At 40.3% G+C, this 24,082-nt stretch overlaps 1 long non-coding RNA gene across 1 annotated transcript in view; it reads left to right on the forward strand.

Moving 5' to 3' along the window:
* LOC134810357 (uncharacterized) overlaps positions 1 to 24,082 on the forward strand; it is an 80,852-nt gene that overhangs the window by 5,512 nt on the left and 51,258 nt on the right. Inside the window, exons 2-4 of the long non-coding RNA XR_010158149.1 lie at positions 16,381 to 16,674; positions 17,825 to 17,968; positions 20,092 to 20,552. This is a non-coding gene — a long non-coding RNA (uncharacterized LOC134810357). The remainder of the gene's footprint in view (positions 1 to 16,380; positions 16,675 to 17,824; positions 17,969 to 20,091; positions 20,553 to 24,082) is intronic.

Consider the following 24,082-nt stretch of genomic DNA (forward strand, 5'->3'; position numbering starts at 1 on the left):
GTGTGCACTTTGTGGTTGGTTGTCCCAATGATGGGAGTCAGATAATTAGAAAAGGTGATAAGAAATTTGTCCCTGAGGCTGGGCGCAGTGGCTCACGCCTGTAATCCCAGCACTTTGGGAGGCCAAGGCGGATGGATCATGAGGTCAGGAGATCGAGACCATCCTGGTCAACATGTTGAAACCTCGTCTCTCCTAAAATACAAAAAATCAGCCAGGCGTGGTGACGCAGGCCTGTAGTTGCGGCTACTCAGGAGGCTGAGGCAGGGGAATTGCTTGAACCTGGGAGGTGGAGGTTGCAGTGAGCCATGATCACAGCACTGCACTCCAGCCTGGCGACAGAGCGAGACTCCATCTCAAAAAAAAAAAAAGAAAGAAAAGAAAAGAAAAAAGAAAAGAAATTTGTCCCTGAGTTCAGCTGAAGTGATTAATGATACCACCTGGGCCTTAGAAGGTAGTCAGCTCCAACTCAACTCACTGACCAGAATTGTTATAGATGATTAGAATTGCAACAGATGTCAGATTCTAAATCGTCCCTAAAACATCCAGCTATACCTGAATTAATGCCGCAAACCAAGTAGAAAGGTCAAATGAGAGCCTTAAGGAGAAAGCCACTGACTTTCCAAGGTAGACCCTGTTGGTTTGTGGTATTCAGAACTCTGGGTGTCATGATTAAGGTCAATACTTTGTCCTGCTGCTTGAGTATTGTTGATAGTCCCTTAATTAAGTGCTATACAAGACAAATGGAATTAAGCCTCTATACATCAGATTAATCACAGTGGTCAATGGAGTCACATATTCATGTGAAATTTTGAGTTCTGCCAAGAACGTGTAAGGGTGGATGGTTAGAAGAGGAAGATCTGTCTTGGTCCTGAGTGTCCCTGCATAATTTTGCTAAGTATGCCAGATTGCAAGTCTTATCTGTCTCCTGAGACTGAGCATTTTTGCAGCTAGACACATAGACAATTAAGTGGGTCAGGGTAACTGTACAATGACTCTCGTGTAACTGCTCACCATCAGGGTAAGGGAGATTGGCTTGTTTGCTGCTTGTTCAAGAAGTTTGGACCCTTGGATCTGGGTTTCTCTTTTGCAGTGCAACCCACTAAGTGTGCAGGTGGCATTTGGGTCCATTACATATTCCCTGTGGGAGTTGGGGGCAAGAGGAACTGACAAATATGCTGATGCTCATGCTGCTTTCTGTGCTATAAGCAATAAAGTACTTTGTCTCCTAACTAGGATTTTTGTGACTTCTGCAAGCATCCATGAAACCAGCAGATTAATTTATTAGCTTGCAAGAAGGGTAAAAGTTTAAATGCTTTACAGTTCATGACAAAATGTAGTCATCCCTCCCTCAGTAAACATGAAGGCTTGGTTCTAGAACCTGCTGCATATATCAAAATCCATGCATACTCAAGTCCCACTGTTGATCCTGCGGAACCCGAGTGTAAAAAAAGCTGGCCCTCCATATACATGGGTTTTACATCTGGGGAATGCTGCATTTGGTTGAAATGGAATCCCACATGGTTCAAACCTGTTTTGTTCAAGGGTCAACTGTAATGCCAAAGCATTGTAAGCAATGAGAATTTTTTTATACTATAAACCCACAGATTCTAGGAGTCATCCTAATTTGGATGAATAAAATATTCAAATTAGGATGACTCCTAGATTCTTTCTGATCATAGGTGGAAAACAGAAAACTCCTAGGAAATTTTACATATGTTTTGGATAGTTTAATTGGAAAACTCCATCAGATTGATAGTGGTCCTGTTTCTCTGGAGAACCCTGACTAATGCAACCATAGTAAAAGGATCAGTACTATGTCACTTAAGAATAAGCTGAGGGCTGCATAACTGCAATCTGGTACACTGCAGCTCTCCCATCTTAAAACGTTTCTTTCAACTATTACACTATAGAAACTAAAGAAGGAAATAACTGAACAGGTCACTTAATTTTTGTATTTTGCTGAGTTTTCCTTTACAATATATTTCCAAGTACTTCAAAAGTACTTATAGCAGGCAATAAAGATTTTTGCTCTTCCCAATAGAAAATTATTCAGTATGTTTATAATAAACCAGAATTTAGCTTAACTCATTTTACTCTATTAAACAAAAATTTTCCATTTAATTGTTTCCTTTATTACTACTCACTGCTTTCCATTACAATATACTTGCAAATGCACATTGGCTAGGTGGAGGGTTGAAGCAAGGTTAATTGGATAATTTTACTTTTATTTCTTCATTTTATTATCTTAAAATTTTAGGATAATAGGTATTCCCTAAAATTGTAGATTCCGCATAAGTTAATTTGTAAATTAAAATTTGGTATATTAAAATTATATTTTAAATCATTTAGAGACTACCCTTGATGGAATTTTATGACTTTAGAAGTATTTTCCCTAAGTTCTTTTTCGGTGCCCAGCAAAATTCTGATGAGTTTTTCTTTCTTTCCTCCCTCCTTACATGCCTTTTCTTTTTTTTTTTTTCCAAGAACTATCTATACTTTCAAGACTGTTTTGTTAACAACATAGATGAGATCCTAGGATGGTTTCTGTAGTAAGAATTTTGTGAATTTTATGAATTTTAATCGCTAAAAATTTTACTGGGAAAAAAAATGTTGAGCCCTACATGTAATAAAATTACTCTGTTTTTCAAATGTTTAATGACAACTTTACACTTTTCTGATTAATGTTCATAGTCAACATGTTATACAAAAGAACTGTGCTATTAATAATGATTGTAACATAAATGATGTAGGGAAGTCTCTCTTGGCAGACTGATCACTTCCCTTTTATACTGTTTCTACCTTATCATTTCTCAAACAGGAGTTTTCATGCTTCATTGTATATAAAAATCCCCTGGGAATTGATTGAAAATGCCAGTTCCTTGGCCTACCTTCTATTATTTCTGAATTGGAAGTTCTGGACTGAGACGCGGGGAGTCTGCATTTTAACAAGCTTCTCAAAGTGATTCTGATATAGATGAGCCAAGATCCACTTACTGACTAATGCATGGTATCTAAACTTGACTAATGCTTGGTATCCAAACATTTTCTGCACGTCAGTGTAGCACACTTAGATTTTTAGCTAAAGTTTTCTTATAAATTGAATCATTTAGCTCATGTTAACTGGGTAAGTTAGTGGGGCCTGACTTCTGCCTTTTGCCACTAGGCACCATGATAGTTTGGAATGGATTAGTATTTGTTTATTTTTATTATTTATTTATTTATTTATTATTTTTTGAGATGGAGTTTTGCTCTGTCACCCAGGTTGGAGTGCAGTGGCATGGTCTCAGCTCACTGCAACATCTGCCTCCTGGGTTCAAACAATTCTCTTGCCTCAGCCTCTGGAGTAGCTGGGACTACAGGCATGCACCACCACGCCCAGCTAATTTTTGTATTTTTAGTAGAGACAGGGTTTTACCATGTTGCCCAGGCTGGTCCCAAGCTCCTGACCTCAGGTGATCTGCCCGCCTCGGCCTCCCAGAGTGCTGGGATTACAGGCGTGAGCCAACGCACTTGGCCAGGAATGGATTAGTATTTGTAACTAGGGTTGAATGCATAAAACTTTGAGTTGTATAGAATTTGATTTTTGTTTTATATGTCATTTAATAGAAAATAAGAAAATACAGACAAAAAGGAAAAAAATTTATCATGCATCTCTCTTCCCAGCCCTTAATATCATTTTGTCGCACATGCTTCCTTACTTTTGAAATACACATAAGTTGGCCGGGCGCAGTGTCTCATGCCCGTAATCCCAGCACTTTGAGAGGCTGAGGCGGGCGGATCACATGAGGTCAGGAGTTCGAGACCAGCCTCATCAACATAGTGAAACCCCATCTGTACTAAAAATAAAAAAATTAGCTGGGCATGGTGGCACCTGCCTGTAATCCCAGTTACTTGGGAGACTGAGGCAGGAGAATCACTTGAACCCGGAAAACGGAGGTTGCAGTGAGCCGAGATCACACCATTGCACTCCAGCCTGGGTAACAAGAGTGAAACTCCGTCTCAAAACAAACAAACAAACAAAAAAGAAATACACGTAAGTCTATGTAAGCAGGTGAGGATATATGTTGTAAAACAAAAATTGGGATTTACTGTTTAAATGCTGTCTTATAAACACATAATGTATTAAATTTGCCTTTCCCCTCTCAATAATACATTTCTGTATAAATACATGCAAAAACATTTCATGAATAAATTAAGATTTAACTAAACCCTATTAGATTAAAAAAATTTTTGGCTCTTACAAATAGTGCTTTCTTTAAATCTGTTAAAATACGTCTTCATGCATTGGTCCAATATTTAGCTTAAAAAGCTTTTGATACATAGTTATCTATATGTCCATTAGAATTATAAAAGTATACATTAATGAAGCATAGGGGACAGTGGTAATTATAGTTTTTGTCTGTTTACTACCTTTTTTTTTTTTTTTTTTTCATCTTCTGGTTCTTTGGGTGAACTATAACTCCTAACATCCTGCTCTGCCATCCATCCTGGGCCAGGATCCTGGTAGGGTTGTAAAGCACATAGCCTCCATCCTCCCATTCCAGGATGTGCTTGTGATCCAGATTGGGCCAGAATATTTTCCCCAGACATTGCTGATAGAGCAAACTGGAGAAACTTATTTTATTTGCTTTTGGCTGTCTTCCCTGACCTTAAGGAGAAGCCCGTTTGTACAAAGAGGAACTGAGAAAAATACAGAGGGAAGTAAAGAGATATAGATGATAGCAGAGGGAGAGCTAGCTAGTTAGCTAGCTAGAAAGAAAACACTGGAGCCCCTGGATTGAGCCATGCCTGAAAGCTAGCACTGCCTCTAAACTCCCCAGTTATATGGGTCAATAAATTCCCATTTTTTGCTTGAACTAGTTTATATGAATCTCTCTTATTTATAACCCAAACAGCTTTTATTAATACATAATGCAAATTCAAAATAAAATACAAAAATTCACCCTTCTTATCAGTAAATAATTTTAATAGTTATACAAACTAATTGCCTATTATGTGGTCCACAATTTTAAACATGTAAGCTCTTAAGTGTACATGATTTATCACTCGCTTCTAACTATGTAAATATCTAACTTTGTAGGAATACTGCACTTTAGCAAAACATGATTTTTTTCAGAGACTGAATATTTAGATAAATAAAAAGTTTCTATGGCTTCACATTTCAAAATTTCATCCTATAATATTATTTTAAATTCTCAAGGTGCAGTGAAAATATGGTTGCAGTTATAAAAGTTCAGTTTACTCAGCTTTTCAAGAACACATTAATGTGCAAAGACACTATTACATAACTTTGCTTTGCAGTTGCACTTTTCCCATTTGAGAGAACTGTTCAGTCATACTTTTGTCATTATCTCTTAGTACTTGTATAGTTTTTGACACAATTGTTGTACCGTAGCATATAAAGCTACAGAAATATGATTGGCATTACTTTATAAACTAAAGACACAAACACTGTTACATCTCTTATTTTTCCCATTTCTAGTCTGAAGTTTCACATGCCATATTAACTGAAAGCATTGTGTCTCTTCCTAAACATCTTTACTCTCAAATTGTCAAAGAACTCTAGGAGATGATGGAATTAAAAGCAGGTCAGTCCTGGTGAACAGATGGCACTGAGGTCCGCAATAGCTCTTCATTGCCACAAGGTGTCACAGAAGGAAGAGCTTGCACTGACTGGCCACCCTCTGCTGTCCTTGCTGGTCCAAACCCCTGTCTAAATAGCAATGACATCCCTCTGTAGTTCATTCCCATTCCCTGAGGATCATCTGTTATCTTCTAAAACACAGCCAGCCTATGAGCGTTGCTGGATCCAGGGAAACAAGTATTGCCCACGTCCAAACCAGCCCTATTCCATGAACGCTTAAGTCCTTACCTTCTTTTAGAGGGTTAGGGAGAGCTTTCAATTTTTATATAATTTTAAACTTTCAGAATAATTGCAAAAATAGTATGAGAAACTTCTGTATACCATTTCCCCAGATTTGCCAATTGTTCACACACACTTTTTTTTTTTTTTCTAAACCACTTAAAAGTAGGTTGGAAACATTTCAGTGTGTATTTCCTAAGAACTAAGACATTCCCTTACATAATCAGATAAAGTCGTCAAAATTAGGAAATCTATATAAAACTTATCTAATTCAGGGTTTGTATTAAAATTCCTGCAAACTATCCCAATAGTTTTTACAGCTAATTTTTCTGCTAATTTTAGATCCAATCCAGAATCATATATTACACTTAGCTGTGATGTCTGCAGAAATACCATAGGAGTGATGTTGTGTCCTTAGTGACCATGACAGGAGATGCATTAATCTATTTTCCTTATTTATTGGTCTTGTTAACTTTGATAACTAGGTCAAGGTGGTGTCTACCAGGTTTCTCCACCGTGTAGTTTTCATTTTCCCCTTTGTAAATAAGTTATTTGTGGGAATACACTTTAAGACTCCCCATGTGGTTCCTTACTGTTTCTCACAGAATGGTTAGATGGGTTCTAAGAATGGATGTACCAATAGAGTTGAAGAAGATGGCATTTTTATGATCTTGCCTCAGAAGTCGCATAACTTTACGGCCCTTCTTGGATGAAGCAGTCATAAAGGTGCACCCAATTTTAAGATGGGGGGACATAGAGCCCACTACTCCAATGTCAAGGTGACATTTCAGAAAAGCATCGTGGATTGAAAGAATTATTGCAGCCAACTTTGAAATACTCTGTTAGCCACACTGGGCAGTACCATGCCTACTGAATCATAGCCACTTACTCTCAGCAGTACCACCCTCCCACTCTGTGTCCAGTCTGTTTAATTTTAGGCCTCTGTGAACCCTCTTAAGATTGGCATTCTCAAGAGAGCCCTGGGATTAACATCCAGTGAATTTGTTGGGGCCCAGTTGTCTCATGTGCCTATTGCTGCCACTGTGCAGTGCAGCAGATGATGGGGGTGGCACCCGCCTGTGAGTCATGTTAGCAAAGAGGAGAACAAAGGCAAGTAAAAAAGACCCTAATATTGCCCTTTATCCCAGAGCCACTTAAAAACAACAGTTGACTTTTTTTTTTTTTTTTTTGAGATGGAGTCTTGCACTGTTGCCCCAGCTGGAGTGCAGTGTTGCGATCTCGGCTCATTGCAAGCTACGCCTCCTGGGTTAAAGCGATTCTCCAGCCTCAGCCTCCCAAGTAACTGGGATTACAGGCGTCCGCCACCATGCTCAGCTAATTTTTTGTATTTTTAGTAGAGATGAGGTTTCATCATGTTGGCCAGACTGGTCTCGAACTCCTGACCTCGTGATTCGCCCACCTTGGCCTCCCAAAGTGCTGAGATTACAGGCGTGAGCCACTGCACCCAACCCAGCAATTGACCTTCTAACCTCCTTTATTTTCAGTTATCTTTGGATGCCACTTGTACACACTGGTCCTAGGATCTATGCTCAACTCCCAGTAGACTTTTCCCACCCTCTGCCCCAAGGCCATCTAAATTCCACACTGTGTATATGCTTCCTGAGACAGTGGAAACTTTTGGAACTCTGTGTTCCAAACATAGAATAGAACTCTATGTTCTACTCCATGAATGGGCTGAGGCTTTACAAATTTTCTACTTGTAAAGTGTATTTAGCAGCTGTGGGGATAAGAGGTTGGTGACCTCTTAGGTAGTAATCTGCCTCATCATATTGATCTAGTATGAGGTAGCCAAAAATATATGTTTTTATGAAAGAATATTGTATGTATATGTACACTACAAATTGGCAAAAGATTTGAAAAGACACTTCACCAAAGAAGATTTGCAGATGTCAGGTTCTTTAAAAAGTACTCAACCTCAGTCACTAGGGAAATGCACATCAAAACCACAATGAGATGCCACTATACACCTGTTAAAATGGCCAGAGTTAGAAAGACTGATCACCTCAAGTGTAAACAAAGATGTGGGGCAATTTGAGCTCTTATACACCATTGTTGAGAATGTAAAATGGCACAACCACTATGGAAAACAATTTGACAGTTTCTTTTAAAAGTTAAACATTTGGCAGGGCGCAGTGGCTCAAGCCTGTAATCCCAGCACTTTGGGAGGCCGGGGTGGGCGTATCACTTGAGGTCAGGAGTTGGCCAGCCTGGCCAACATGGTGAAACCCCATCTTTACTAAAAATACAAAAAAATTAGCTGGGCGTCGTGGTGGGCACCTGTAATCCCAGTGACTCGGGAGGCTGAGGCAGGAGAATCGACTGAACCTGGAAGATGGAGGTTGTAGTGAGACAAGATGGCGCCACTGCACTTGAGCCTGGATGACAAGAGCGAGACTCTGTCTCAAAAAAAAAAAAAAAAATTCGTCAACCAGGCACAGTGGGATGTACCTATAGTCTCAGCTTTTTGGGAGCCTTAGATGGGAGGATCGCTTGAGCCCAGGAGTTTGAGGCCAGCCAGGGCAATCTAGCAAGACCCTGTCTCTAATTTTTTTAAAGTTAAACATACATCTATCTTGTGATCCAGCCATTTCACACCTAAGTATTTATTTAAGAGAAATAAGAGGATACAAACATATAAAGATTTGTACATGAATGTACATAGGGGCTTAATTTATAATAGCAAAATACTTGAAAAATCCAACAACCTGTCCATTAACAGGTGAATGGCTAAACAAATTGTGATATAGCCATGCAATGTGATACCATTCTGCATTAAAAAATGAACTATTGATATATGAAGCAACATAGATGATTTTCTATTGTGCTTAGTAAAAGAAGCTAGACAAAAAAAATACATACTGTATAATTTCATTTATATTAAATTCTAGAAAATGCAAACTATAGTGATAGCACACAGTGGTTGCTTGGAGATGGGAGGAGCAGTGGGAGGAGCAGAAAGGGAAGGATTACAAAGAGGCAAGGGGAAATTTTTGGAATTTATGGATATATTCATTATCGTGACTGTGTGGATGATTTCATAAGTGTATATGCAGGTCAAAACATCAAATTGTTTATTTTAAATATGTGCAATACAGCATGTTGTACATAAATTATACATCAATTAAACAAGTATATATCCATTACACATGCTTATGATATGAATATTTCAATTCACAGGCTGGAGGATGAAGTAAAGTCATATTTCTTTTTTTTTTTTTTGAGACAGAGTCTCGCTCTGTCGCCCAGGCTGGAGGGCAGTGGCACGATCTCAGCTTACTGCAACCTCTGCCTCCCAGGTTCAAGTGATTCTCCTGCTTCAGCCTCCTGAGTAGCTGGGATTACAGGCGCTTGCCACCACACCCAGCTAATTTTTGTATTTTTAGTAGAGATGGGGTTTCACCATGTTGGCCAGGCTGGTCTTGAACTCCTGACCTCATGATCCACCTGCCTTGGCCTCCCAAAGTGCTGGGATTACAGGTGTGAGCCACCGTGCCCAGCCAAGTCATATTTCTTTTTAAGAGACTCCCATTCCATCTATTCTTTGATCTCTTCAGGATCTCCACTGTGATACGTTTAAGAATTCTGAGGTGCTTTGTCTAAAAGGGCCATAGTTACATTATGAGGAAATCTGATGGTCTGCTGAAGCAGCCCATTTGCTGCTGCTGTTGCTATTCTCATCAAGGAGTCTTCAAGGTGCCAGATAAGGAGAGGCCCTGGCATCAGCCACATGCTCTGCCCAGAACAAGTGCTGTCTTCTCAATTTACATCCAAGAATATACATAGTCTACTTCTTTTAACTGCACACAGATTATTTGCTCCATATAGATAACCAAGGACATTATGGCCTAGAAAAGCAGTGCTGTAAATGATAGTATAATTCTCAAAATCTAGATCTTCAATAATAAATAATTTCATAATAGGGCCACCACCTAAGTTTTCTTCTATTGAAAATCTTTTCTTCTGATTTTTTTTTAGGGAAGGATCTAAATCTCCATTTAATCAATGTTTATTTTTCTCCATAGTCCTTAAAATCCTAGGCTTTAGCATCTGTCATAGATTTAAGTGACCTCAGACTAATCTCTGAGAACAATGGAAGGTTACTTGCTTTATTTTTATAAATAATTTCGTAACATTTTTTCCAAATGAAGGGCATCAAGTCCAAATGCTGTCTTCCTCTCTAGGGAGTGAAACTGCCATTAACTGCAAAAGGGCATTCCCTGGTTGAAACAAATATGTATGTTAACTTTTCCTCAAAGAAGCATCACATGCCCTGGAGACAAGTACTTGGAACTGGCCTTGGGATAGGTAGAGGATTGGCCTCCGTGTATCTTCAAGTGATGAAAATGCAGAGGTTCTCATGAAGGGGCCCCCAGAACCTGTGCCATCTCAGTCATCCTTCCCCAGGGGAAGGTGCTCTGTGGATGCTAAATTCAAACAGCTGAGATAGGAGTGGAGGCTCTTAATGCATAAGGGAAGTCCAGGGGTCACAGCAGCCAAGGCCCTTCAGCTCCTTAATATTTCTAATATTAGACACACAAACAAAAAGCAGTCTGGGAGTTTGTAAGAATAGGCTAGCCAATCCAGTGACCCCTACTCATAGCTAGATGTGCTTCTTCTAGATGAATTCCAGTGGCAGAGAAGAAGGAGGGAGTTCCTGTACAGTGATTGCAAGGCCGAAGATGTGTGTTTGCTACCGTTTGTCATCCAAAGCTGCCTAAAAATGTAGAGGCAGCTGTGTGGTTGGGCTCTTCAGAACTGCTTTGTTACTGTCCCAACCACTGTTTAGGGCTGTGTAAACTAGGTCCACTCCTCTCCTTTGGCATACACTCACCTGCTGAGACACAAGCAGGAGCTGGAATCCATTGTCCATCCTCTGTCAGTTAGGAGGGGCTTTGAAATGCTGGCCACGTAGGGGGTTTTTGTGAGTTTCCAGGCCGTCTGCTCCATGGGTGCCAATACATTTGGAGGATGATGCCAGGTAGCAGCCTGAAGAAGAGCTGGGAGACCAATGGCCAACATACAAAAAAGCTCCCATGGTGCTTGCCCTGGCCTTTTCCTAGTTGTGGCAGTTGTAGAGATTTGACACATTCAAGATGACCATACCATGAAAGCCAGCACAATTAATTATGGGCCATTTTGAGGGTACTGGGGCTCACATGTTGATATGGTTAGGCTTTGTGTCCCCACCCAAACCTCATCTTGAATTATAATCCCCATAATCCCCACCTGTCAAGGGAGAGACCAGGTGGAGGTAATTGAATCATGGGGGTGGTTCCCCCATGCCATTCTCGTGATACAGTGAATTCTCATGAGATCTGATGGTTTTATAAGGGGCTGTTCTCCATTTTGCACAGCACTTCTCCTTCCTGCTGCCTTGTGAAGAAGGTGCCTTGCTTCCCCTTTGTCTTCTACCATGATTGTAAGTTTCCTGAGGCCTCCCCAGTCATGCTGAACTGTGGGGTTAACTAAACCTCTTTCATTTATACATTACCCAGTCTTGAGCAGTTCTTTATAGCAGTATGAAAATGGTCTAATACACATGTCCACAGTTCCTGGTTTTATGAACTTAAATCTTTTTATAGTAAATATAAAATTCCTGTGCCAGAGTTCCCTATGAACTATCAAAAAAAGCAGTTAACAGGTAGGTGTCATTGTGGCTTCCAGCAGCTTACATGTTGAAATTACCCAGATTTAGGGAAGTGCTTTTTGATTCCACCAAAAAGCTGAAGAATCTAAATGAGGTATAGATGGGGCAAAAAACCTCTAGTTAGCAGTAACCTTTGCCAAGGAAGGGTTAATGGGGGTCTGAGAAGAAACTAAAACCCCAAATTTAAACACTTGTGATTATCTGTGCTCTGTGGTCCATAACACCAATTATCAAAGTTGCGTGTAATGCTTTATATTTCATAGTACAGTATAATTTTGTGAATTGTAGTGTTGAAAAATCTATAAAGTAGAACAAGCCATTGAATCAGCTAAGATGCTTTGGGCTAAATGTAACTGAAATCATAATTCAAAATGGCTTAAGCAATGAAGATATTTATTATCTCCTTAACAGGGAATCTAGAATAGAGTAAGCTTCAGGGTTGGCTGATGCAGCAGCTCTGCAGTTTTGTCAGAGCCAGGTTCCTTAGATGACATTTTCTACCATCCACAGAGTTAGTGTCATCCTAAGGTTGGCATCAATTAGGGCAATGGTCGTCCTTCTTCTCATCTAGTAAGACAGAGGAAGATACGATGGGGTCTAAGTTCTTCTTGTCAGTTTCCTTGGCCAGGCTTGATCATAGGCCCACGCTGAACTGGTAATTGTGGCAGTGGGAAAGACAGGCACTTCTTGGTTTAGAGTCCAGAGGTTTCCATCTTACGCTGAGAATGGGTTACACATGTAGAGATATTGATCCCTTCAGGCCTTAGGGCTGCCATTTTTTCTTGCCCCAAAGCCACTGTCGCATCTCGCCAGTCATCTCCAAGCAGAATGGCCTCTTCCTTTTATCCTACAGGCTATACAAGCACTGTTTTTTTTTTTTAATTCGTCACATCACAAAAAAATCTAGAAGCATTGGCTTAGGAGATGGATACAGTCCCTTTCCAGAAGCATGGAGATGTGTAGAACAGAAGTATATCTCTTACTAATATCAGGGTAAGAAGGAAGAAGGGGTCACGGATGATGCATACAAAACTTCCATGCCCACAGGATATAAATAAAATCCAAATCTGATAATCATTTATTAGACCTATAAAAATCAAGTCAAAATTTCCTCAAAAGATGGAAAAATCCTTAAAATGGTGAAGAAGATTGCCAAGCCAAGAAAGGGCACTGAATGAATGTAAAGTCTTTCAAAGTGTGATTGTTTTAGGTAAAGCAATCTGATGAATTCTTCTGTTTTCATATTACATACAATATGTTTATGTTTCAGTATCTCTCATGTGCTTTCGTGATTTTGATATCTTTAATAGAGTATTTAGATATTTTATTGTTTAAGAGTAGATGATACTTAGAAAGCATTCATCCATGTCAGGCAAGAACTGTATTAATTCATTTAATCTTCACTATAGGCCCATGATGATATACAATTTTTAAATCCATTTTGCAGATGAGAAAATTGAGAAATAGAGAGGTTAAGTAATTTGCCCAATAAAACACAGCTAGTAAGCACCAGAACCTGTGACTGAACCCAGAAAATTTAGTTTCCAAATTGTTTTTATTATAAGTTGATTCAGGATGCTCTGGAAGACACAGTGGTCTAATCCAGTGGGTACTAAATGTTTGTCTATGAGCTGCAATAGAAAAATAAAATGTTTATTATAACAATGCACACACACTAAAAAATCTTAAAACAATACTTACTGTGGAGGCAAGCATTCTGCTATTTCTGTTCCATTCCATTCTCTTCTTTGTTCTATTCTTTTTTTTTTTTTTTTTTTTTTTTTGAGACAGAGTCTTGCTCTGTCGCCCAGGCTGGCATGCAGTGTCCTGATCTCAGCTCACTGCAAGCTCCGCCTCCTGGGTTCACACCATTCTCCTGCCTCAGCCTCCCAAGCAGCTGGGACTACAGGCGCCCGTCACCATGCCCGGCTAATTTTTTGTATTTTTAGTAGAGATGGGGTTTCACTGTGTTAGCCAGGATGGTTTCTATCTCCTGATCTCATGATCCACCTGCCTTGGCCTCCCAAAGTGCTGGGATTACAGGCGTGAGTCACCACGATCGGCCTGTTCTATTCTTTAAAAAATCAGCTGTGACCCACAAAATTAATTCTAGGACTAGTAATAGGTCACGATAAACAATTTTTAAAGCCCTGGTAATATAATAGGATTGAATACAGCAATTACGGGGATGACTTAGATGCTCAATGGTTGTTTTAGTCTGTTTGCGCTGCTGTAACAAAATGCCATAAACTGAATAGCTTATAAAGAACAGAAATTTTTTCTCACAGTTTTGAAGGCTAGGCAGTCCAAAATGAAGGCACCAGCAGATTCAGTGTCTGGTGAGGACCTGTTCCTGGTTCATAGACAGCCCTCTTCTCTCTGTGTCCTCACATGGTCAAAACGGAGAGGAGGCTCTCTGGAATACCCTTTATAAGAGCACTGATCCCATTAATGGGGGCTTCACTCTCATAACCTAATCACCTCCCAATGGCCCCACCTCCTGATACCATCACCTTAGGGGTTAAGATTTCAACATATGAATTAGGAGGGTTAGGGGAGAAACTTCAAACCATAGCAGTGGTCATTTTTGAGCCAGAGGTCTAGTTCAGGAAAAACACGGAGGTGGCAGGCTGAAGATTAAAGGCATAACTGGGTTCCAAAGCAAACTGATATCAAGGTTCCGAGAGAACTTTGAAGGGTTTTGAGTTGTGAGTAATTAACTGGATATAAGAGCTGGGAGTCAGTAGCAAATAGTGGAAAACCAATCAAAGGTATGTGGATGAGACCACTGGGGAAGAATGTGTGAAGTGGGAAGACAAGAGGCCCAGAACAGAACTGCAAGGAATAGCAGTGTTTATAAGAGGAGGTGAAGAAGTGCCTGCTGGAGAGGAAACTGTGGAACTGGAGTAGGAGGAGGCCACAGGGAAGCATGGTGTCAACAGAAGCCAAGAGGGTTTGGAGATGTAGCTGGTGTCAGCTGCAGCAAAGTGATCACATATCAGAGGTGCTGAAAATTGTTTGTTGGATCAGTATTTATGATTCAATAGCATATTAATTTATTCTCATGCTGCTAATAAATACATACCCAAGACTGGGTAATTTATAAAGAAAAAGATTTTTAATGGACTCAGTTCCACATGGCTGGAAAGGACTCACAATCATGGCGGAAGGCGAAGGAGGAGCAAAGGCATGTCTTAACATGGTGGCAGGCAAGACAGTATGTGCAGGGGAACTGCCCTTTATAAAACCATCAGATCTCATGAGACTTTTTCCCTATTACAAGAACAGTACAAACGGACAAAAATTCCATGCTCACAGATAGGAAGAATCACTATTGTGAAAATGACTATACTGCCCAAAGTAATTTATAGATTCAATGCTATTCCCATCAAGCTACCATTGACTTTCTTCACAGAATTAGAAAAAACTACTTTAAATTTCATATGAAACCAAAAAAGAGCCATATAGCCAAGACAATCCTAAGTAAAAAGAATAAAGCTGGAGACATCATACAACCTGACTTCAAACTATACTGCAAGGCTACAGTAACCAAAACAGCATGGTACTGGTACCCAAAGAGATGTATAGACCAATGGAACAGAACAGAGGCCTCAGAAATAATACCACACACCTACAACCGTCTGATCTTTGACAAACCTGACAAAAACAAGAAATGGGGAAAGGATTCCCTATTTAATAAATGGTGCTGGGAAAACTGGCTAGCCATATGCAGAAAACAAATTGGACCCCTTCCTTAAACCGTATACAAAAATTAACTCAAGATGGATTAAAGACTTAAACATAAAACCTAAAATCATAAAAACCCTAGAAGAAAACCTAGGCAATGCCATTCAGGACATAGGCATGGGCAAATACTTCATGACTAAAACACGAAAAGCAATGGTGACAAAAGCCAAAATTGACAAATGGGATCTAATTAAACTAAAAAGCTTCTGCACAGCAAAAGAAACTATCATCAGAGTGAACAGGCAACCTACAGAATGGGAGGAAACTTTTGCAATCTATCCAACAAAGATCTAATATCCAGAATCTACAAGGAACTTAAACAAATTTACAAGAAAAAAAATAACCCCATAAAAAAGTGGGCAAAGGATGTGAACAGACACTTCCCAAGAGAAGACATTTATATGATCAACAAACATATGAAAAAAAGGTCATCATCACTGGTCATTAGAGAAATGCAAATCAAAACCACAATGAGATACCATCTCATGCCAGTGAGATGACTTTGAGGGTCTTAATTGACCACAAAACTCAATATGAGATGAAAATATGAAGTAGGTACCAGAAAATTGAATGCCATTTTAGACTGCATTAATAAAAAATTTTGTCTGGAGAAGGTTTTGGAGTATTGCACCTAAAAACCATCTATAAACAATTATAAAACAATGAAGGCCATGTGCTCAAACTAGTCAAAAACTAAAATAGAAAAATAGGATAGAGAAGGAGATCGCCTTTGAAATGGGCCTTGAAATATTCATAGAATTTTGATAGGTAGAGATGACAGTCAGACATTCCAAACTGACTTAATGTGTTTTTGTTTTTGTTTTAATTTTAGAGACATGGTCTCACTCTGTCACCCACACTGGAGAGCAGTGGTACAATTATGGCTTATTGCAGCCTCAAACTCCTGGGCTCAACAGATCCTCCTGCTTTAGCCTCCCGAGTAGCTAGGGCTACAGGCACAAGCCATCATGCCCTGAGGGTCAGCTGCAGCCCTGTTTTAGAAATAGTTTGGAATCAGGGGCTAGCACAGCAGCCAGAATTCTGGCTTTCTCTCTTACCTCACTGTTCTCTTCATGCCTGCTTCATTCATCTCTTTTTGCAGATTGGCATCCTCTGCTTCTGCAGAAAACATGGCTACCAACAGCTTCTGAATCCACCTGCAGAGGAGACTGACTGCTCTGTTATTCCCCCAGCATCTGTGAAGAGGCTCTGACTGGCTAAAATGTGGTATAGTGATCACCCCAGGGTTAGGCAACCATGGCTGGTGAAAAGGAAAAACGTTATGAACCTGGCTGTGCCGAGCTACCTGAGGAAGCTTGTAGGAGAAGGGTCAGTTTGCAGAGAAAGCGGGGCCTGGGCAGACGACGCAAGAGGTGCCCATTACATCCCTCTAGAGGTGAGCTGTCTAAAATGGTAGGCACTGGCCACCTGTACTTATTTAATTGTAAATGTAAATTTCTTAAAATTTCCTTAGACACATTAGCCTCATCTCAAGTGCTCAATAGCCACATGTGGCCAGTGGCTACTGTATTGAGCAGTAAAGATATACAACATTTCCCTCATTGCAGACATAGTGGACACCTCTCCTCTAGAGTTATCTGTGGTTCTACCAGCAAAAGCCCAGGTGTTCCAGCTAGGGAAACAGCAAATTTCTCTGGGACATGAACAACTAGAAAACATCTCACCTTGTCCTCCAATAACTTGGAAAGAATTTTTTTTGGTTGGAGACCCCAGAACTGGTTCTTGCTTTTGTTTGTTTGTTTGTTTGTTTTGTTTTTGAGACAGTGTCTTGCTCTGTCACCCAGGCTGGAGTGCAGTGGCGTGATCTAGGCTCACTGCAACCTCCGCCTCCTGGATTCAAGGGATTCTCGTACCTCAGCCTCCTGAGTAGCTAGGACTACAGATACACACCGCCACGCCCAGCTAATTTTTGTGTTTTTAGTAGGGATGGGGTTTTGCCATGTTGGCCAGGCTGGTCTCGAACTCCTGCCCTCAGGTGATCCATCCACCTCAGGCTCCCAAAGTGCTGGGATTACAGGTGTGAGTCACCATGCTTGGCCTGGTTCTTGATTATATCCGATTTGAACACTGAGCAAAGCCTCCTAATCTCATCATGCCTGAATTCTTAGACTACCTTACCCCCAAATTTCAAAGATAATTAATTCAATCATCCATCTCATCTTTGTTATGCCAGGAAACCAGACAAATGCAATTCCTTTTAGTTAACTGTCTTGTCCAGTTCCCGTAATGTTCCGTTTCTTCAGCTGGTTTCCTTCTTAGTCCTGTCCATTATGCCTTATCAAAACTTTACATGGCAGAGATGGCTAGCTGTCCCTTAAAATTCAGCATCCCCTTTCACAGTGTAGAGATGTCAGTTGAATTTGGCTGCCCAGCCAGGAACCGCATCTTCCAGCCCTTCCTGCATCCAGATTATAACATGTGACTAGTTTTCATCAATGAAATGAGAAAGAGATTTATGTCACCTCCCAGATGGGGTTTTTTAAAAGCATGATTGTTTTCTCTACTCTCTTCCCCTATCTGAATAGGAAGGAGTCTGTAGCTTTAGGGGAAGACAGAGCCACAAGATGGAAGGAGCTTGGATGTCTGAACTACTCCATGGAGAAAAGCTGCAGCCAACGAAGAACACCTGCAATGGACTCTTAACCTGGGGTGACGACAACCACTGAAATGTGAGGGCATATTCGTTAACATTTGTCTAGCATTACCCTAACTGATATCTAATTAATTTCCTTACATCCTCAAACTTCTTGCCTTAAATTTAATCTCCTGCCTGTCCCCCAGGAGTTCAGTTCCCCTCAAGCTTCTGGAAGAGAGGCTGCTCATTCTTCCACAACAGCCTAGACACCATGGAGGCTGAGAGATGGTACTGGCATTTTCTTTTTTTTTTTTTTTTTTTGAGATGGTGTCTTGCTCTGTCGCCCATGCTGGAGTGCAGTGGCACGATCTTGGCTCACTGCAACTTCAGCCTCCCAGGCTCAAGCGATTCTCTTGCCTCAGCCTCCCAAGTAGCTGGGATTACAGATGTGTGCCACACCTGGCTAATTTTTGTATTTGTAGTAGAGATGGGGTTTCACCATGTTGGCCAGGCTGGTCTCGAACTGCTGACGTCAGCCGATCCATCCATCTTGGCCTCCCAAACTACTGAGTGTGAGCCACCGCGCCTGGCTGTTATTGGCATTTTCTTAACTCCTAGTTGCATTGTTCAGACCACTTCACATGTGAAATTAATGCCATCCAACTTTTTTTCCTAGTTGGTGTTCCACACACAGATTGGCATTGACATTGTTATATAGCCTGCCTGTGCTCAGGGAGAGAATTTGAGGATGAAAGGGAATATTGGCATCAGTGTCTATGGCAACCTAAAGAAATGTATATGAATTTGCGTATACATCAAGCTCTCTAATTACCATGAGGAAAAACATGAATTCTTTCCCAGTCTGGTCCCTCTTATTAGTCTCACTTTTCTTTCCCCCATACACCAACTGCATCATCTGTCCCATTTCCATGGGGTGTGTGGGCAGCTGAGGGAGATCCAGCATAAGACATCAGTGCTGAAAACCCTAGCCTGGAAACACCAAAGGCCAAATGAGACTCTATCACAGAATTTCTAACACATATATCCAAGGTGCAATGACTCAGTTTGTCAAACCTTTAGATTATGTGATAATTTACTGATGATTCACTTTAGAGATTTGAAAATAAAAGTACTTTTATATTTTTGTTTTTCTGAAAATGGTCCCAAAGTTCAATGATTTTCTTGCATATCTCAAATATTACAATGTAATTGGTGATTTAAAGCCAGCACATTTTTGCAGGCTATCTGAAAAGAACTTACTTTTCCATAAAGCCCTCTAAGTTTCTTTGCCCTTATTAGATTTATAGCTGATTCTTTCAAAGCTGACTGTGACCTTGACCTGCAGACAAAAATAGCAAAATATAAATTTTGTGGAAGGCAGTAGCACTGTCTTTCTTGGATAAAGTCTGCATCTCCTACCAAGAAAAATTCTAAGAGGTATTGCCAAGCTAATGCACATGGTTAAAGTAACTGCCCCATCGCCCCTTTTCTTTCTTTCTTTTAATTTTTTTGTTCTAGGTTTACTGCACTTGCCTCTAGCAGTTATGGAATTCTATGCCACTCAAATCCTCTATCTGTTGCAAAAATGTGCATCCCAAGATGGTGCTCTTGAGCTGTGGTGCAGTATCTTCAGACAGACACTGTGGGTCCCACAATGAAGCAATGGAGAAAAAAGACACCACTAAAGAACCACCAGGGTGCAGCATTCCTGAGTGGCAGAAGCCATGCAGGAAATGGCAGTATGTACAGCTGGCACTTTGAAGAACAATGAATTCCTTCAAGGCTCTGTGCAGACATTTCAAACAGTGGATACCAGACAGGCTTGGCATAGCTTAGACTCAATTATAGCTAGAATTATTTTATTTCTGGGTAGGTAACTGAGAGAAGCAGGAACTGTGCATGTATCTCCATATGGTTTTATTTTTAAAGAATGAAACAGCAACAAATATAAACAACTGCTGTAACAGCAAAGAGCGTAATTTCTTCTAAAATGAGGATTATATTTAGAACACTCCAAATGGGGACACACTGTCTGACAAGAAGTCAGAATATCGGAAAATGGAAGTGTCTTACTTAATTAAATAACCCTGAAGTAATTTAATATCATGAGTAGGTGAGACTTTTAAAAAGGGTTAAACAAAGGCATATCCCTAGGTAGAAATATGTAGCCCTATCACCTGCAAAATTGTCATAGATCTTTGTGTTTTATTTTCACAGATGCTGCATCTTAGTCCAGGGATTTTTAAAGTGTGGTTCCTGGAAGAGCTGGATCAGAGTCATCTGTGTTGATGGTTTAACATAAAGATTTTCGGGCCCCAAGACTCAAATAGGACAAGGAATTTGAATTTTTAAGCAGCTCACCTGACTTGTCTGTCCTCTAATGTCTGAAGACATCTGACCTCTGCTCTTTCAGTAAAAGCAACAATGGTTTTATGAGCATTGTCGTCACATCTCTCCACTCAAGGGATCCTTCTCATTTCTCCCAGCTGAGGTCACCCACAGCTGCTGCTTCTAACTGCTGGCTTCCAGTCTGCTGTCTGCCAGCTGGCTCTACCCTCTCCTATAACACAGCAGAGAGTAGCTGTGGTCTCCTGCGTGCTCACCCTCTGCTCCCTTGGTCCTGCTCCATGCTTTGGTCCTGCACTTAAATTTTACAAGCATACTCTCTTTCTCTTAAGGTAAGCAACCATTTTAAATCTCAGCAGTAAACAAAACAAAAAATCACCAGGAAACTATATGAAATCAGGTTTTTTTGTTTGTTTGTTTTTGGTTTTTGGTTTTGGTTTTGTTTTTTTGGTGGTATTTTGTTTTTTGTTTTTTTGAGATGGAGTCTTGCTGTGTCACCCAGGATGGAGTGCAGTGGAGCCATCTTGGCTCACTGCAATTTCCGCCTCCCAGGTTCAAGCAATTCTCCTCTCTCAGCCTCCTAAGTAGCTGGGATTACAGGCACCCACCACCATGTCTGGCTAATTTTTGTATGTTTAGTAGAGATGGGGTTTCACCATGTTGGCCAAGCTGGCCTCAAACTCCTGACCTCAAGTGATCTGCCTGCCTCAGCCTCCCAAAGTGCTGGGATTATAGGCATGAGCCACCACGCCTGGCATCAAAGCAGGTTTTAACCAGCCTTTTTGTCCACTGATAACATAAAGGAGGTCAGCAGCAGCTAAGTCCTGTGCCAGAAGAGCTTTCTTGTCCTTTCACACTGCAAGAGAAATAATCACTTAGCTAAGAGGCCAATTTTACCTTTTTTAAAAAAAAATTTAAAAATGAGGGCGGGTGCAGTGGCTCACTCCTGTAATCCCAGCACTTTGGGAGGCCAAGGCGGGCAGATCACTTGAGGTCAGGAGTTCGAGACTAGCCTGGCCAACATGGTGAAACCCCGTCTCTACTAAAAATACAAAAAAAATAGCCAGGTGTGGTGGCGGGCGCCTGTAATCCCAGCTACTTGGGAGACTGAGGCAGGAGATTCCCTTGAACCCAGGAGATGGAGGCTGCAGTGAGCCAAGAGCACACCACTGTACTCCAGCCTGGGCAACAGAGCTGGACTCCGTCTCAAAAAAAAAAAAATTTTTTTTTAATGAGAGCTATATCTTATCAACAAAATTAACTATGTTCGTTTTTGGAGTTTTATTTTTGTAGCATTTACAGAAATCTGTTAAGAGCTTCTTAATTATAAAAATGAGTTAATAACATATTTCTCAAATTGACTTATCAATTCATTGTCATTGTGGACGAAATTACTTTATAATCAATTACCATAAAGAAACCTGATTTGATTTCAGCTCACCCTCAATATTCAAGGCACTTGGATTGTTGGTCTCCACCCATTTATTATGTGGTCTACTAAAAATAGACCACATCCTAGGAGTTAGGATTCCAAGAACAGTTTCCACTTATTACTCACTTCTTGATATTTATGGAACTACTCATTTCGCAAATATTTCAGCTCTACTCTCCAATCTTTAGAAGAAAAAAGAAAATAACAATAACAACAATAGAATTTCATTCTCTCCAGAGAGTTAGCAAGGAAATGAGAGCGGAAAGAAAGCAAATGGGAATGTTAGAATTGGGGAAAATGTAAAGCAAAGCCAAATGTGAATAGGAATAGCAGTTGACAAGAGGGGAAAAGAGGGTGCAGAGGACAAATATACCAATAGAAAACATGTAAACTCAATAGCATGCAACCTTTTAAAAAATAAATGATTTAAGTTCATTTTGATAGTGGATAGGACAAGAATATTGGCACATTATGAAAAGAAACATGACAAGGTCTTGAATAAATTTTAATGAAAATATATAAATGGATTACCCTCTATTACAACACCAGAGGCCACAAAACTACAGGAAGCAAATTCTTCACTATAAGATATTCTTCACAGCCTCTTTTAATCATGTATACATCCTCATTCTACATTAACTTTCATACACAAAAACAAATTAGAATGAAATTCATTTTTGTACTTACAACCTGACATCCTTAGAAATGTGAATCTTATGCCAACTTAGAGCAAAAATCAAAATTGGAAGACTATAGTATAAGAAAAGACCATGGCCTGTAATCCCAGCACTTTGGGAGGTAAGGCAGGCAAATCATGAGGTCAGGAGTTTGTGACCAGCCTGGGCAACATGGTGAAACCCCGTCTTAGTAAAATACAAAAAAAAAAATAAGCCAAGTGTGGCGGTGTGCACCTACAGTCCCAGCTACTCGGGAGGCTGAGGCAGGAGAATTGCTTGAACCCAGGAGGCGGAGGTTGCAGTGAGCCAAGATCGTGCCACTGCAGTCCAGCCTGGGCAACAGAGTGAGACTCCATCTCAAAAAAGAAAAGAAAAGAGAAGACCATGAGGGGGAAGATCAAATAGAGTTGTAGAGACTTCTGGTGTGGATATGCAGACATGATTTGATCCATAGTCTATGGTAATCACCATCTGTAAGTGGAGACCCCAGCCTACTTGACTTGGTGGTAGAAATTCTTTTCACTGGCAGCAGCTTTCATTTCTTTTTCCTGGAAATTTTATCTTTCTTTTCTGTTATAGAGTAAAATGGAAGCCTGCTAGCAGAACACATCTATCCACGACTCTGACATAGTAGCCTGCATTTCCCAGCTTATACCACCTTCCTTTATGGGAGTTATTTTTCATTGCATTCTGAAGACAAAAGACCTTTGGTGATAATCAGTAAAGATCCTAACTTGGTGGCAGACAGTTTTCTACGGAACATGCAGTTCTGACTCCAATAAGCCACAAGGCAGTTCAAACAAAACACTTGGCTGCCCTTTGGGAGGGACCTGGTGGGCACATCTTTCTCTTTTCCTTCACATCTCATTGCCTGTTGTCACTCATGGAATATGTGCATGGCAGGATCAAGACACCACCGTCTGGTGTTCCTGCCAGCAGGGAAAATGTTGGATTTTGAGCCTAGATTCCCAATTTATGTTATTTTATACCCCTCTACCATTATCTTTGTTTTATTGCCTGGGGGGAAAGCAGTGTTCACTAAGGAGGAGGTGGTTATTGCAACTATTTGAATGTAATCTGGGGCCATTAGGAATTCATCCATCTGTCAAGCCTGTGGAAGGAAGGAATATGAATGGAGTACTAGTTCTGATGGTGAAGTGTGCCTTAGAACAGATGTCTGAATTGACAAGTCTTCTCAGTGGTGTAACATATACCAGAGTAGCACTGGTACCAAGTGAGAATGGGGCTTTGTCTTTGTAGCCTTTTTTCCCTTGTGGTTTGTTGCAGTGGTTTCAATGGCATGGTTTTTTATTTATTTATTTATTTATTTTAAAGAGAATTTAGCAATTTGTGCAATTTTTCTAGAATTGAATACTTTGTACTTTGATAATAGCTCATTTATGGAGGGAAAGTTCTATTGTGAGTTTTTGCTTTGTTTTTTTTTTGCTTTGTTTTTTGTTTTTTTGTTTTTTTTTTTTTTTTAAAGAAAGCACAGCCCCATCAGTTTATTATTGTGCTCTATTTTGGGCTACTCCCACTTTAGACATTCTTTGTGAGGTGTCACGCTCTCTCTCTCTTCCTCTCTCTCAGGTGTGAGGGAGGTTTTGCAATATGTTCCTGTAAGAGTTCTCAAAAGTGAGAAATGAGATTTTCAATCTTCTCCTTCAAACAGTAACTGCCTGAAAAGCCAAGAAGTAGAGTGACGGGGTAGTGTTGAAGGTGGCAGATTGATGAAGATAAGGAGAAATGAATT

This window comes from Pan troglodytes, chromosome 5 (assembly GCF_028858775.2).
Source record: "Pan troglodytes isolate AG18354 chromosome 5, NHGRI_mPanTro3-v2.0_pri, whole genome shotgun sequence".
Taxonomy (NCBI): Eukaryota; Metazoa; Chordata; class Mammalia; order Primates; family Hominidae; genus Pan; species Pan troglodytes.